The sequence below is a fragment of the Poecilia reticulata genome, linkage group LG20 (assembly GCF_000633615.1).
Source record: "Poecilia reticulata strain Guanapo linkage group LG20, Guppy_female_1.0+MT, whole genome shotgun sequence".
Classification (NCBI taxonomy): domain Eukaryota; kingdom Metazoa; phylum Chordata; class Actinopteri; order Cyprinodontiformes; family Poeciliidae; genus Poecilia; species Poecilia reticulata.
In genome coordinates, this window is record NC_024350.1 from 6,023,171 (window position 1) to 6,029,170 (window position 6,000).

Consider the following 6,000-nt stretch of genomic DNA (forward strand, 5'->3'; position numbering starts at 1 on the left):
ACAGTCTTATTGTTTAATTATTCCATCTGGAAAGTACAATTGTATCTTTGGTCTATTGATTATCTTTATCACTCAAAACAATTGAGTGATAAAGATATATTCAGCAAATATTTAATATCTGTTTCTTTTTGTAATTTGTATAAACAAAAAACAGTCTCTGATGAATTCCAGTTCTATTTTAGGTGAATTATTTGTGTTTGTGCTGGCCAGCTATGATCAGGATGTAAAAAAAAGAATGAGTTTTTAAGTAACAGAACTATAGGGGCGATCTGGGTGGGGTCCAAAAGGTACATAAGTTTGTGTCAGTCTGGCCCAACAGAGCAGAGAACCCAGATTCTTATTGTTTGGTTTTTATTGTAAAGACACCAGTCTGTCACCTCAGACTTAGATTTATGTGGTGCACAACTCTAAAATAGCTTGGTAATCAGCTTATCTCATCAGTTCATTCATACACCAGACGCCTGCAGTGCATGAAGCAGCAAACCCACACAGCCACACAGTGATAAGAGTTTTTATCAGAGCTATCACCTGTTGGGTTATTTCCACGCTAAGCAGAAGCTAAGATAGTTGCAAAAGAAAACCGGAATGGTCAAATAAAAATGTTCAACAAAGAAACTCTCTGCTGCCTCCAAGTACCCTGGTCTATAAATTGCATATTAACCACTGAAAGCTGATTTCAGCTCAAAATTTACAAATCAAAGCCTTTTAGAAAGATTTTAGTTGTCCTTTTTTTTTGTAAAATTCCAGTCTGGTTAGAACCAATGCTATGATTTAATTAATTACATGGACATTACTGGTGAACACCATTATCATCTCTGGTCCCACATGTTTAGTTTGGTCTGTAGTACTTTCTTTCTGGTAGCATCATACTGGTTTTGCCATCCTTGGCAGAAGCAGCTGCCATCAAGTTGTTGTTACAGTTGACAATGAATCTTTGACATCACTGTGGATGAAACCAGACTCAGTCTTCTGAGCAGAATTACTCACATTTAGCCAGAAGGGAGGTTGTTTCTGGCTAAACAAGACGTTTTATTTAAGATCTTGCACAGAATCTCTATCAGTACAGACATGTTTTGACACATTGAGATGCTTTGACTAGGTCACTCTAAAACTTTATTGGTGTGTGAAGGGTTAGGGTCAGAGTTAGGATTACCGTTTTATTTTCCATGTTTTTCTAACTTTGGCTAACAAAGTTATAAAATAACTACTCCTGTAAGTTCTGGTGTTCAGGATTTAGAGCCATATTCAATGTAATATTTATATTTATATTTTCATCAGTTTAGAGCAAAGAGAAAAAAAAAATTGTTCTTCAACTTCCAGTGATGTAAAAAGTTAATCTAAGTTGACTCTACGTCTTTACATGTTTAAACGAATCATAAAAAACTCCAGAAGTGACGTCCCTGATAACACACCATTAACATTCCTGGAATGTGTTTGTGTTTTTTGGTGGGTGACCGTTGGTTTGAGTTTGTGGTTTGAGCCGCCTGAATGTCAGTGCACCCAAACAGACCAATGAAATACAGCTTTGATTTAAACCGTTGCTTCTTTTAATAGGAACAATTTATATTCTGTACTCGCTTGCAACGTTTGATTGGATAAAGCACATTAGTCCATTTTTCTCACTTTATTTGAAAACTCTGTAGACTTGTACATAATCCACAGTTTTTAACAGCTGCTTTAGTTAGTATTGTTAAAGCCGTGGTCAATAAATATGTTGCTTTCTGCCCAGAACTTTCTTCCATTCTTTAGTCCCACTGCCCCTCATTCACAGACTTTCCAACTTCTGATAGCTTTAATTGGAGAAATGTTCCCTGATTTCAAAACTTTGTCTGAACTGGCATTTGTACTTTTGGTCTGCAGAACTGAACCTCAAGATCAACATTAAAATGATGAGACATTTGATTACACACATAGACATGCTATTCATGTCTATGTGTGTAGTTTAAGTTTATTTATTTTATTGCTTGCATGTCTTCATAGGGATTTTGTCATTACGGAGAAAACGTTCCATGCATGTGTGATGGCATGTTGTGGATTCCCTGTTCAACTTATTAATTAATTAGACCAAATAAAAATTACATGCAATTAGATATGTCTAAAATCTGATAGATAAAACTACATTATGACAGATTTTTGTGACTGCATCTGTTAAAATGATGGATAACAAAAAGTCCCCTGTAACGTCCAGAGGCAAGAGTATTTCAATGTTCTGTTTAAGTTGGAATCCAAAGCATTTCGTCAAATTTTCTGGAGGTTTTCTGGTTTTGCTCCATTTCTCAGGTGTGATGATTTCGTTTCTCCTTATGAATTATTACTGCCATGGATTCCCCCCTTTGTTACTGGCAGCTTTGAAGAGATTAGTAAACTCCAAATCATATTTCCTGTAACAGTTATTTTCCCCTGCTCCTGCCGATGAGAGGCCTCCTCCTTCTCTGACATTTGACTTGGTTTGCTGATAAATTTCTGCTGCTACTTCCTCATCACACCGTGGGAAGACGCAGTGAATTCACTTCATTAAAATTCCACAGAGGAAGATGACACCTTTTACTCTTGAGGTCTCCCACTCTTTACTCTCTTTACCTTTTTCGTTCTTTTTTTTTTGTACCTAAGAGATTGATTTGAATTTTAATTTCCCAGCACAATGTCACAGCATCTGTTTGTAAAATGAGGTCAAGGAGCTCGAGTTGTTTTACAGGATCAATACAAGAGGATGTAATGCAATAAAGGGGAAGAAAATGCTGCGAGGCAGCAATTCTCAAAGGGCTTTCAAATTCAAAATATTAGCAAAAACTCTGCTGCAGTAACCAAGGTCTTTTCATTATTTCCCTCCTCTGCCAGTGGAAGGCCTCAATTCAGCCTCCATATTTTATTCATTGAAGATGAAGATAGCTTCTTGCAGCCACTGACCCTCACATGGATTGCTGTACTTAGGGAAAAGTCGTCTCCCAACCAGTATCCTCTACCAGAAGCTCAACCAGAGGAGAAAATGCATGTCGTACTACTTGTTGATGGAAGCAGACATGCTCCGTTTAACCATACAGCACCCAGCTGATGCTCCTCTGAACGCCTGTGGGAGGTTATCAACTCCTCTGCTCTACCTGGATGGTTGTGACTAGTGAGGCACAAACCAACTTCTGATTTTTTTCCTTCTTGTTCTTACATTATTGTCTTTGTTTATGAACCTACCACCAGTTGGAGCTAACACCCTGTTGGATTCAGAACTACCTACTAGCTCAGAAAATACTTTTTGTTTGTTTTTTTAAATTTCTTTGGCACCAGTATTCTTTGTGGAACCTTTTTTCAACTTTCCCACTTTCCTGTGTGAGGAAGGAAAAGGGGAAGACATGCAGCTAACTACCTGTACCTTTAGCTTCTGTCCACGGTGAGCTTGCTCTGCTGACATTTTTCTTTGATTCTATTGTTTTTATTGATTTGGACAGTAAGTGGTTAAAAGTGACATTTTGTTCTGATTTTGTAGAAAGTACTAGTAAATGTGTTTTGTGTGTTGGTTAACAAGTTTAGGTAGAACTATGTATCCCTATTAGTCCAATAAAATCTCCTCTGCACTTTAAGAACAGAAAAGTCGGATAAATCCAACAGGATGGATCGGGATGACTCACCGCACCTCCTCTGATTCCTGTTTCATTGGTCTCTGCGGGCGGAAAACTCTTTCCATTATGTCAGAGATTATATCATTTGCGAAGCAGTTAGCCTGCACCTGGCTTATCTTGTTGCTAATGCTTTTACAGACTATTTGCCATGATCAGATTTTGGAGCTGTATCACCAGCATAACACCCCCCCGCCCTGCCCCCCCATAGCCCTTTGCTTCCGGAATTAGTTTCAGTCTTTATGGCGTTTGTGTGCAGGCAAGAGGTTATCGGGATTATCAGAGATCCAGGGGTCCAGAAGCAGAGCAGCAAATCTGTCGTCTGCTCAAAGCCTTTGTTGTCTGGTGGTCCATTGTTAATTCTTCCTGTTACAGCTGTCGACAGAGCAGGACTTCCACTGCCATGTCTCCTTCTAATGGACTGCTAGAAGCTGGCTGGGAACAGGGGCACTGTCCTCATTCTAAATTAGTCCCAGCAATTTGTTATCCTGTAGGAAGAGTTGCTCCCGTGTTTCAGCCGGAGAAGAGAGAGTGCAGCAAACTACCAGCACCGTGAGGAAACAGACAATTGAAATGCTGTGTCTTTTTTAAGTATGGGACTCAAACCCACCACCGCGTCCTTCCGTCTGACATGTACCCGGGAGCAGGTTGAGGGTCAAACAGTCATCGGTGAGGGAAACAAAATCCTCCTGGAACCCCAGAGAAGTAACTAGGCAGCCACCACCTAACAGTTTCTAGTGAAAAACCGTAACACTCTCAGAAAAACAGTAAGAATAATTTTGTCTTAAATGGTGCATAGGGTCGTCACTGTATCCTCAAAAATACTGTAATTGTACCCTCAACAGTGGTTATATATCTGGACTCTTGTAATTTGTACCTTATGAAGGGCAGAACTGCAACATTAATGACCCTCTTAGAAAAGTAAAAGAGGGGGGAATAAAAAACCCTTTTCATTGACTTTTACAATGTTTTTTTCCATTTCCTTTTAAAACTTGCACACACAATGTTGAACTCTGTCATACAAAATGTCATTATCTGCTTTCAATAAAGCTCATTCTACTTTAGCTTTGATTCTGTATGCATGAAAGGTCATTCGGTGGAGGATCAACATTTTCCCACACAGAATCTTTAAGGCATCATTGTTCAAGATGTATTTCATTTGCCAAAATAGTGGCATTGCTTCTGAATGCAGGACATTTATGATGACTGATTCCATCTCTACTGGCGTACTTAATACTGTGACTTCAGACACAATTCCTTGGCAACATAAACGTACATTTTAGACCCTCAAAAAGTACAACTCTGTACCTTAAGGTTCAATTATAAGTGCTATGGGGATAAATACGTCCAAACTGGATCTCAGGGACAGAAATGTATTCCACTGTGCCTCTGTTTTTGGCTTTGTGTAAAACCAACTCAAGTCAACCTGAGTAGACGGTAGTGGAAAATGACTATTAAGGTCCGTGTTTATGAATCAGCAATAGAAAAGTCAATGGGCAGAAGTGGCATCCATGGGAGAGACCCAGGGCGAAAACCACAGCTGAACAAATATTCTCCTCATATTTGCCAAGAAACATCTTGAAAACTTTTGGGATAATTTTCTGTACAATGATGAGGCACAAGTTGAACTTTTTGGAAGACGTGTGCCTGGTGTGAATCCAACGCTCCAGTTAAGAAGAAAACATTCTGATACTCAAACATGTCAGTAGGACAAAATTGATCCCACCCACAAAACGATAAGATTGTCAAGAGACCGCTGATTTTTTACCAACCTCTTCTATTTTCAATCATTGTCCACACAACTTTCTAAGTGCTCCACTTGCTGTTTGGGTGGAAAATGTGATAACTTTGGGAGATCAAAATTTTAAAAGTTTTTATCTTTACTTTCCAGCTGAGATAGATCAGAAGTTTGAATGGCAATAGGTGAGCAATTTTCTGAAAAGGTTATAGATGAATACTCAACAACAACAACAACAACAACACATTTTTCATCATTAACTATGCTAGAGAGTGACCTGGTGCAGAAAATACCCTAGAGCTCTCCTTTTGATCTGCCCAAACAATGAACAGCAACCAGAAATGGTTGAAGATCAGACAGCAGCCTCTAAAGGTGGCAGCAGGAATTACATTCTCAGTATGAAGATGTTAGAATCCAGAAGATAATGAGATCATTTAGCTTTACACAAATCTGACCACATGGTTAAATACATTTAAAATGAAATATTGATCTTTTTCTTCAAAAGATTTGAAATTTTAAACGGTAGTCTGCAAAAGTATTCAAAGCCCTTTTAAGTTTTTTACATGTTCACACTTTACCCTCTGGCTCGGTATTCTGACATTTGGGAAATACATTTAGATAAAACAACTTTTTGTCTAACTCTAATACGATTTC